Genomic DNA, 9672 nt, shown 5'->3' with positions numbered 1-9672 from the left:
GTCATCCAAAACCGCACTGACTATGTCCAAGCAGTCGTACTTGGCCTTTACTGCAGTCTTGCTGTTCAGGTCTCTCGACTTGACCCACACCTTCTGTCCAACGCTGAACCGACACTTCTCTTTATGCTGGATCGAGCCGTCTTGGGTCCTGCCCACTTCCTGTGACACAAAGTGCCGTTGGTTGAGTTCTTCGGACGGGGAGGGCCGGCTGGCCCTAGTCCTTCCGTTCAGGTCTGCAACCAAATCAAGTAGTTTAGTACTCCATTCTTTCCCGTTTGCATTTTTTCCCAGCCAGGTTTTAACCAGCCCAATGGTTCTCTCTGCTACCCCGTTAGCCTGTGGTGTGTACGGAGGCGAATAGACTCTGATTATTCCCCGCTCACAACACCACTTGTCCACCTGGGCATTTTTGAAATGAGTTCCATTGTCTGTTCTTAATTCTTTGGGAATTCCTAGCCACATGCACCCGTCTTCCAGTGTCTTGATCACGCTGTTTGCGTTGGCTTTCCTTACTGCTTTTAGCCCGACATGTCCTGACATTGAGTCAACAAGCACAACAAGGTATTTCTCACCCTTAGTGCCACATATCCCCAAGGGGCCGGCTACGTCCATACAAACCGAGCCCCACGGCACAGTACTCCTGATCGTCAATCCGTCCGTGCGATGTCCTCGTCGCCCTGCGTTATATTTGTTGCACAGATTACAATCACGCAGGACCGCACGAATCGTCCTGTCAGGGACCCAGAGTTCCAGCATTTCTAATTCTTTTCGCGTAGGCAACGGACCCGCGTGGCCTAGTGCTTCATGTACTGCCGACACGACCTGCCTTACGCTTCCATCTGGGACCACTTTTCCGCGAGGGGTTTTGTCCCAGTTTTCTGCCCCTACAACTATTATTCTTCTTTCTTGGACGTATCGATCAACTTCATTATTCCCTCTCCAATGAGCTCCTTCTTTCACATGAGATCTTTGGTGGACGACATCAAGACACATATTTAGCTGCAACTCAGCTATTTTCTTCCACACTTCATGGTGGGCCACTAGTTTTCCCCTTGTGCCTTCAAAGCCATTTTCCACCCAAATGGCTAGGTCGAATTTGAGTGCTTGTGCACAATAATGACTGTCAGTTACGAGTCTCACGCGTCCAGCGTGATTTTTCTCCGCTTCTAACAGTCCTTCCAGCACTGCCGTAGCTTCTCCTGCCTGCGCGCTGCCGGGTGTCCTACCTTTGCGGCGGCAACGCTCCTCTCCATTTTGTTTCAGAATAAAACCCCAGTGGGCATTCTGGTCTCCTTCCTTTTTTGACCCGTCGGTGTAAAGAGTCCATTCATAGGGCTTTTCTTTTTCTGTTTCTTTTGCCAATGTCTGCTTTTTGGTGGAGGTTGTTGTCGGGCCAATGTCTAAGTCGGGATCTAGTAGGATGTCCTCCCATCTTCCCCACCTGACATTGGTCGCTTTTGTGCTCTCGATTGTGGATTTCCGAAGAAAACGATGCACGTTACTTCCGGTTTGGACTTTGATACCTTGCCCTTGTGCCAGGTCTTTCAAATTGCTCCAGTACCTGGCCAAGATTGCAAGTTCTTTCTCCTCCTGGGGAAATCTCTTCTCGACACTGGAGAGGGTATAGGTCCACAAAGCCACTAAGCCAGCACCTTCGTTGCTGACCGTCACCATTGCATCATTTTCCTCGCAATGCACCTTCGCGACAAGTTTTACTGTCAAACTTCGTGGCTCAAGCCTCACGGCTTCTCGGACGGCCTGTTTCAAGTTATTCAAATTGTGAGTGTCATTTTCTGACCACTGCCACTTCGCTGTTTTTTGGCTCTCCGGAGTTTTCTTCAAGCGCGCGTACAGTGGTCTTGCATGTTTCTGATAGTGGGGAACATGATCCCGCACATAGTTGCACAGTCCAAGTATTCGCTGCAACTCTGTCTCTGATCCCGGAGGCGAAATCCGTTCGATTTTTTGTCGAAATCCTTCTGAGATGCCCAGATCCTCGGTCACCTGGAATCCCAAGTAATCCACTTGGAACCGGGCTAGTTGGCATTTCTTGAGATTCAGCTTCAGACCCGCAGCGGAGACTCGTTCCACAACCCTCTGCAGCAAGTTTAGATGTTCCTCTTCTGTGTCATTTGAAACAAACACATCATCAATATACACCGTGACATCCAAGCCATCCAAAACTTGTAAGACAGTTGATTGAAACACATTCGGGGAATTCTTGTATCCTTGCGGCAATCTTTGCCACACGTACGACTTCCCCCTGTGTGTAAATGCTGTTTTCCCTTGCGATGTTCTGGCTAGTCGTAATGAAAAAAATCCATTTGCCAAGTCAATGCATGACTTGTATTTTTTCACTCTCAGCGTCTTGAGGGATGCCTGGGGATTTATGAGGCTCGCTCGATTAGCCACCGTCCGGCGGTTAAGAGCTTTAAAGTTGATTACCGGCCTCCAGCCTCCTCCTGCCGCCGCTGGTTTCTTTACGGCCTGAATTGGGCTGTTGGTCACTGGATTAGGCTCTTCTCGAATGATGCCAAGCTGTAAGAGTTCCTTCACAATTGTTTCCATTTCAGCCACTGCTTCAGGGTTCAGGGGATATTGTCTTACCGGTGGATGAACTCCCCCCTCAATGGTGTGGATGTACTTTGATCCAAGGTCTCCACAATCGTTCTTGAAATGCGCCACGGCTGCTTTCTCCAATATTTTGGTCAGCCTCCGCTTTCCGTCCGGGGACAGATCGCTGTCTTGGACCAGTTGGCTCTTCACGGTCTCCACATCCACCGGCTTGTACCACTCATTAAGTGGCATAATTTTTGTCGGGCCCACACGGACTGCTTTTGCTCTTATCATTTCTAATCTTGTTTTTACTGACTGACGCTGGTGTTTCGGTTTTTTTAGATCCTCTGCGTCTCTCAAAGTCAATAGATTATGAGGCCCTTTGACCCAAACTATTCCTTTCCAAATTCCAATGGGCATATTAGTCACTGATCCATCTGCCACCATCACAGTTAGGTGTCCTATTCTTTTTAAGGCTTTGCGGGTCATTGACACCTCGGCTCCTGTATCCACCAAATATGGAGCTCCTTCGATTTCAGCGTAGAGGTTGTCTCCATCCCTGTAAACACCCGTCAGGGTGACCCGCGCCTCTTCTTCATTCATTTCCTGGGCCCCGCAGGGGCTGCAGCCTTGCGAGCCTCCGCCAGGGCCTTTCTTTCTTCTGGTGACATTTTGTCATATACTTCTTTTGCCACGTAACCTGTTGGATTTACTTTTCTATCCATTGATTTCGGCTTGACCTGGGCGTTCTGCTTCTGGTCATAATTAGACTTTTGCTCCTTCTCATAAGTTGGCCTTGGTGGTGGTTTCCGCCCTGCTTGCGTCTCCTCTGTGCGAGAGCGAGTACTGCCCGATGGACCTGGCTTTTGTCTCTCCATGTAGTGTTTTGTTACTCTGTCCCATTTCTTTATGGATTCTTCGATTCGTGCCAGAGTTGCCTCCGCACCCAGTTTCACAAAAGTAGTGTCTTTGTCCTCGGTGACTGCTCTCAAAACTCACACATATCTGATTGGGCTTACCACTTGCTTCAACTTATGCCACACATTCAACAAGGTGAGACCCTGTTTCAGTGCTTCTTTAGCTCTGGTTATATGCACATCTTCGTCATCTTCTTCGTCATCCACCCATCTTTGATAGGCTTCCTGCGCTGTCTCATCTCGGCCTATGGGCTCGGCTGTAATGTATTGCAGCCACATCTTTTTTGACAATTCTCCACCCGGACTTTCTTTGATTACTGGCCAAGTTGCCGATAAGTATTCTTTGACGCTTTCCTTCTGGTACTTAACGCGCACCATGCCTTTTAGGGTCTTAAAGGCTCTTGTTTCTCTTTCCATGTCGTTTGCGGCCATCCCTGTGTTATCCAGGTAAGTCGCTCCCATTTGCGTGGTGTTCGGCTGAGCCTGCTGGGTGGCGTTTGCAATTAGGTTGGTTTGTGTGGACATAGCGGGATTAGCAGTGTATATGTCCAGGTCATCGCACGCTCTCAGCTCTTCTTGAGCGGCATCATACACGCCCTGCTTCATCCTTCGCAATAGTACATCATACATTACAGTTACAAAGCCTTCTCTAAAATCTTTTGTCAAGTCGGTGTAACTTACTAAAGTATGGTAGGCTGGTGTGTTTAACACGTTCATTGCCTCCCTGTAAGTTAATTTCACCGGGATGTCTATATTCCTTTCTATCTTTTCCCACCAGGCCGGCGGGAATGGGTATTCTTTCTGCTTGACTTCTGGGATGTAGGTTTTCCTTCCATCCTTGGTTTCTACCCATCCGAATTGAATGTCCCTCGCCAGCCTTTCCGAGGCCTGGTAGATGCTTAGCACCGGCCGTTGTTTTTTGATTCCTTTACGGGTTGCTCCTCTCACAACTCTCGGTGGTGGGTCATTTGGATCAGGAGGGACCACGGCCGACATCACAGAAGCCTGATTTTCCTCTTCAGAGACCACGTCGTCGCTTGAGGTGGCGGCCTCCCTTTTTTCCACATCTCCATCTTCATTACGCCCTTCCTCGTTGGATGTTGGGTCGTGTTCAATGGCACCAACCTCTGCGTTTCTTGGTTCTGTTTGCTGACGGGGTCTCTGAACCGTGGAGGGACGGTTCTTGGGAGTAGACGTCAGGCGTGCTCGGTAAGAGACACCTGTATCTTCTCGGGCAGATCTTATAACCACTCTCCTCCCTTTTCCTTGAGGCGGTTGTTTTGGTGGAGCTGGGCTCCCCGTTGGTGTTGGACTCGGCCCCCTTGGTCCGGTTATTTCCGTGTTGATTTCGATTGCCACTTCCTCCTCCTCATCTCCTGTGCTTGGCGATGGCGTCCTTGACCTTTCGGTGTTCCTTTGCGGTTCTGGAATAGAACTCAAGTCAGTTCCCCCTTCTCCTTCCGTTCGAACTGCTTTGCCCGAGGGATGGGGCAGGACTGCCACCGCGTGTTGTGTTTGCTGCTCCATCTTCTGTTCTTTCCGTGCCACCTGTAGTGCTTGACCGTAAGTGGCTTCCAGGGCTACCAGTTCCCTTTCTCTTCTTTGAGAGGCTGATATTGCCAGCACAAACTCCAGCCCTTCCACCGCTGTGATTGGGGTGGATATTTGCAGCTTATATGCACCAGCAATTGCCGTCTCTGCAATTTTCCATGACATTCTTCCGGATCTAATGCCATTTACATCTGTAACTATTCTTCTGGCTCCCCTCTCGACGGAAGCATCCACCGCTTTCTCCAGGATTCTTGTCATCATCTTCAGGTAGTCCTGTTGGTTCAGGTCCGCCCGCCACTTCTGCACGAAGGCGTGTATTATCATGTAGTAGTTCGATCTTCCTCCACTTGTAAAAATGAAAGTAAGATCTTCCGGGTCATGCTCCATCTGCCGTCTCGCATCGTGCAGGTCTTCAATATATTTTTCACCGGCCATTAGTCTCAGCCGTGAATCAAAGGTTTGGTTCCATGCCCGGAATTTGTCGTTGGTGAAAACAATGAGGGCATCTCCTGTCAGTGACCAAATATCTCCGACAAATTGACACATCAGCACTCCATTTCCAACAATTACTTTCTTTGTTGATTCTTCTGGCAGAGACGGCAGGGGGTCTTTTCTGAAGAGGAGATTAAACTTCGGTGCATGAATACCTCCGCGCCGGGTGTCCCTGCCTCCCCAAACTTCCGCTGTGTCTCTGCTCGTGCCCAATCTTCCCTCCTCATTAGGCACTTCCTCTTCTTCTTCACTGGAAAATACTGGTCGATTGGTCTTTTTCTCTAAAATGCTTCTCATCTTCGCCAAATGTTGCATGCACTCATAATAGCGAGGCGCTGCCTTCACTTCCTCAGGTGATGGAGTTGCCAGCTCGCCTTTGATGCCAGCTTCGTTGGTCAACATTTTCACTATTGAGTCCAAATCTGTACTTGTGCTTATCAATTTTACCATATTACATTCCTCCACCATCTTTGCCCCCCATTCACACCAGTCGGGTGCTTCTCTTCTAGTGTAGCCCCTCTCAGGGTGGGCTGACACTATGATTGGTAATCCATCTTCTCCCGGTTGCTCGGCAAAAAATCTTCCATCTTTTTCGATGGCTTCCTTTACCCGCGTCGAGAGGCTTTCCGCCTCGATCGACGGGTTAGATCCCACTATGCAGTCAGTCCATTTCTGAGGCCACTTTTCTAAGCCTCCTCCATACAGTATCACACATACTGGTTCTTCATGTCGTCCTAAAGGGTCTGGATTAAACCCCTCGTGCCTGGTTCCTTCTGTAGGATAACCAGATTCGGGGTCTGTTCCTCTTATACTGCTAGCCATTTCTTTTAGTGAATAGCAATGTTTCTCAGTTGTAGGGTTGAGCTGTCTCCTTTTGACTCCTTCCCGTGCGCAATCGGAATAGGGACGATACAGCTCTTAGTTACTCAGCGGCGCCTTTTGCGTCGCTTCTACTCAAAACACCAATTCGAGAACTCCTGCCTCGCTTATTGATGCTCTCAACGGCGGGATGCACTTTTATCTTTGTTCTACTATCCCATCCAGTCACTCTACTGACAGGATTTTCTAACAAGGGTACATTCAACAGCAAATTGCAATTTAAACGTTATTGAAACGAACAAATAGTGACGGCCAATCCTCAGCCCGAAGCCCTTCTGCTTTCCAATTCTTGGGAACCCTCGCTCAACTTCAACTGTTGTCCTTAACGGATAAACAAAAACAAAAGAGCGAGTAGATACTGGGAAAAAGGAAAGAAAGAGTGAGAAAAGAAAAAGAAGAGAAAAATTATATATAAAAAAAAAATAATAATAATAATTTCTCTGTCCACTTTTGGTTTTAGTGATCACAAAAATTCTGTAATCCACAATGCGTCTGGAAACAAAAAAGTTGTAATCCTTTTACGTTCAGGAACAAAAAAATTTGAAATCCACAATGCGTCTGGAAACAAAAAAGTTGTAATCCTTTTGCGTTCAGGAACAAAAATTTTGTAATCCACAATGCCTCTGGAAACAAAAAAAGTTGTAATCCTTTTGCGTTCAGGAACAAAAAATTTGTAATCCACAATGCGTCTGGAAACAAAAAAGTTGTAATCCTTTTGCTTTCAGGAACAAAAAATTTGTAATCCACAATGCGTCTGGAAACAAAAAAGTTGTAATCCTTTTGCGTTCAGGAACAAAAATTTTGTAATCCACAATGCCTCTGGAAACAAAAAAGTTGTAATCCTTTTGCTTTCAGGAACAAAAAATTTGTAATCCACAATGCGTCTGGAAACAAAAAAGTTGTAATCCTTTTGCTTTCAGGAACAAAAAATTTGTAATCCACAATGCGTCTGGAAACAAAAAAGTTGTAATCCTTTTGCGTTCAGGAACAAAAAATTTGTAATCCACAATGCGTCTGGAAACAAAAAAGTTGTAATCCTTTTGCTTTCAGGAACAAAAAATTTGTAATCCACAATGCGTCTGGAAACAAAAAAAGTTGTAATCCTTTTGCGTTCAGGAACAAAAAATTTGTAATCCACAATGCGTCTGGAAACAAAAAAGTTGTAATCCTTTTGCGTTCAGGAACAAAAATTTTGTAATCCACAATGCCTCTGGAAACAAAAAAAGTTGTAATCCTTTTGCGTTCAGGAACAAAAAATTTGTAATCCACAATGCGTCTGGAAACAAAAAAGTTGTAATCCTTTTGCTTTCAGGAACAAAAAATTTGTAATCCACAATGCGTCTGGAAACAAAAAAGTTGTAATCCTTTTGCGTTCAGGAACAAAAATTTTGTAATCCACAATGCCTCTGGAAACAAAAAAGTTGTAATCCTTTTGCTTTCAGGAACAAAAAATTTGTAATCCACAATGCGTCTGGAAACAAAAAAGTTGTAATCCTTTTGCTTTCAGGAACAAAAAATTTGTAATCCACAATGCGTCTGGAAACAAAAAAGTTGTAATCCTTTTGCGTTCAGGAACAAAAAATTTGTAATCCACAATGCGTCTGGAAACAAAAAAGTTGTAATCCTTTTGCTTTCAGGAACAAAAAATTTGTAATCCACAATGCGTCTGGAAACAAAAAAAGTTGTAATCCTTTTGCTTTCAGGAACAAAAAATTTGTAATCCACAATGCGTCTGGAAACAAAAAAGTTGTAATCCTTTTGCTTTCAGGAACAAAAAATTTGTAATCCACAATGCGTCTGGAAACAAAAAAGTTGTAATCCTTTTGTGTTCCGGAACAACAACAAAAATAAAAAAAAATAAAATTAATAAAGTAAAAGTGGAAGAGGAAAATGCAGAAGAGAGAAAAACTTTTTACTTTTCAGATCAAAGAATAGACTCTTCGTTTTGTCCTCAAAGTGTCTGCCTTCTTCCCGGCTTTGGTTCTTGGATGAAATCTAAAACATTCACTAGTTCTTCGTCTATTGGTTTGTCTTCTCTGTCTGTACCCAAAATACGTGCCCAAGTACCGGCCCCTCTAGCTTTAGCAAGCTGTGCCGCATACTCTGCGTACACCACCAACGTTACTTTTAGTACTCCATACAAGTACAAGTTAAGAAGGAGATTATCCTTACTCATCTTCCAAGTAACGTGCTAAGGGGTAGCGGTCACCGTTTACTATGACACAAAACAGTTCTAATCCTTCTGTGCTTTTAAAGGTTCTTTTCTAGGAAACTCTATTCCTTAAAGAGACTGTTCTTATGTCACTCAAGGCCGTTCTGACATTTGTTTGTATCAGTGAGTGGAATCATGACAGTTCTCGGAAAGAAAAAACTGAAAAAAACTCCACACAGGTTCGTTTTGGAGCTGCGAGCAAACATCTATTAATAAATCTTAACTCACAACCCCCCTCAACTCGTTGGGCGCCAAAATGTCAAACGCGCACTTTATTAAAGTGGCACCGGCTCCCCTGTAACGGGTTCAATAAGCCGGGGGTGAAGGGACTCGTCCGTAGCTGACCACCCGAGTTAAATTAATTCTACCAGAATCAATCTAATTTCTTTACGACGCCAATCCTTTTTAAGTCATCCGACGCGCGAGCCGAGTAACTCTATTCGAGGCGAGTCGTCAATATGACCGCGCCGTAATGATGGCTCCCTTCGGTTGTTTGATGCTGGTATTACGTTACGGATATTGTTTAGATGTCTTTGATAAGACCTCAAGGATTCGTTGGTCTAGCGCACCCTCTAGCGCTAGTTTTGTCGAAATAACTTTTGATATGGCCTCGCTCTACTTGGTTTGAGGAAGTAACAAGCTTACTTCCTATTTCTCCGAAGAAAGTCCCATTTGCGGAAGTATGTCAATGATAGTGTGTGAGAATGGATTTAATGCATTAAATCACTAATTTTAGCATGATATATTTAAACACTTAACCGTGAGAGTGCTTCCACCGATTCGATTGTTTCCAACAAAATAATATTTTACTTAATACGATTGAAAATGATTTAATCGGATTATTATTATCTTGCAATTTATTTTGAAGGCAAATTAGTCCCTCAAAATCATTCAAAGTAGCCTCTGACGCGGCCCGAAAAAACAGGAACGGGCTCTTGCCCGAAGGACATTTACTAATTATAGCTCTAACACTAATCCGAAAAGTCGAATTTGAAAACCTTCCTTATTGTTATTTATTATGGTATGTTTGCATACCATAATAATCTCCTATTTATAAACTGAGTT

At 45.0% G+C, this 9672-nt stretch overlaps 1 long non-coding RNA gene across 1 annotated transcript; it reads right to left on the bottom strand.

Annotated features, from left to right (window-relative positions):
* Positions 1 to 1164: 1164 nt before the first annotated feature.
* LOC119118967 lies at positions 1165 to 6268 on the bottom strand. The gene is made up of 2 exons (XR_005097034.1): positions 6126 to 6268; positions 1165 to 1346 (listed from the first exon to the last, which is right to left on the bottom strand). It is a non-coding gene; the product is annotated as an uncharacterized LOC119118967 (long non-coding RNA).
* Between the last annotated feature and the right edge of the window lie 3404 nt (positions 6269 to 9672).

Source organism: Syngnathus acus, unplaced genomic scaffold (assembly GCF_901709675.1).
Source record: "Syngnathus acus unplaced genomic scaffold, fSynAcu1.2, whole genome shotgun sequence".
NCBI lineage: Eukaryota > Metazoa > Chordata > Actinopteri > Syngnathiformes > Syngnathidae > Syngnathus > Syngnathus acus.
This window is presented reverse-complemented; position numbering and strand designations above follow the sequence as displayed.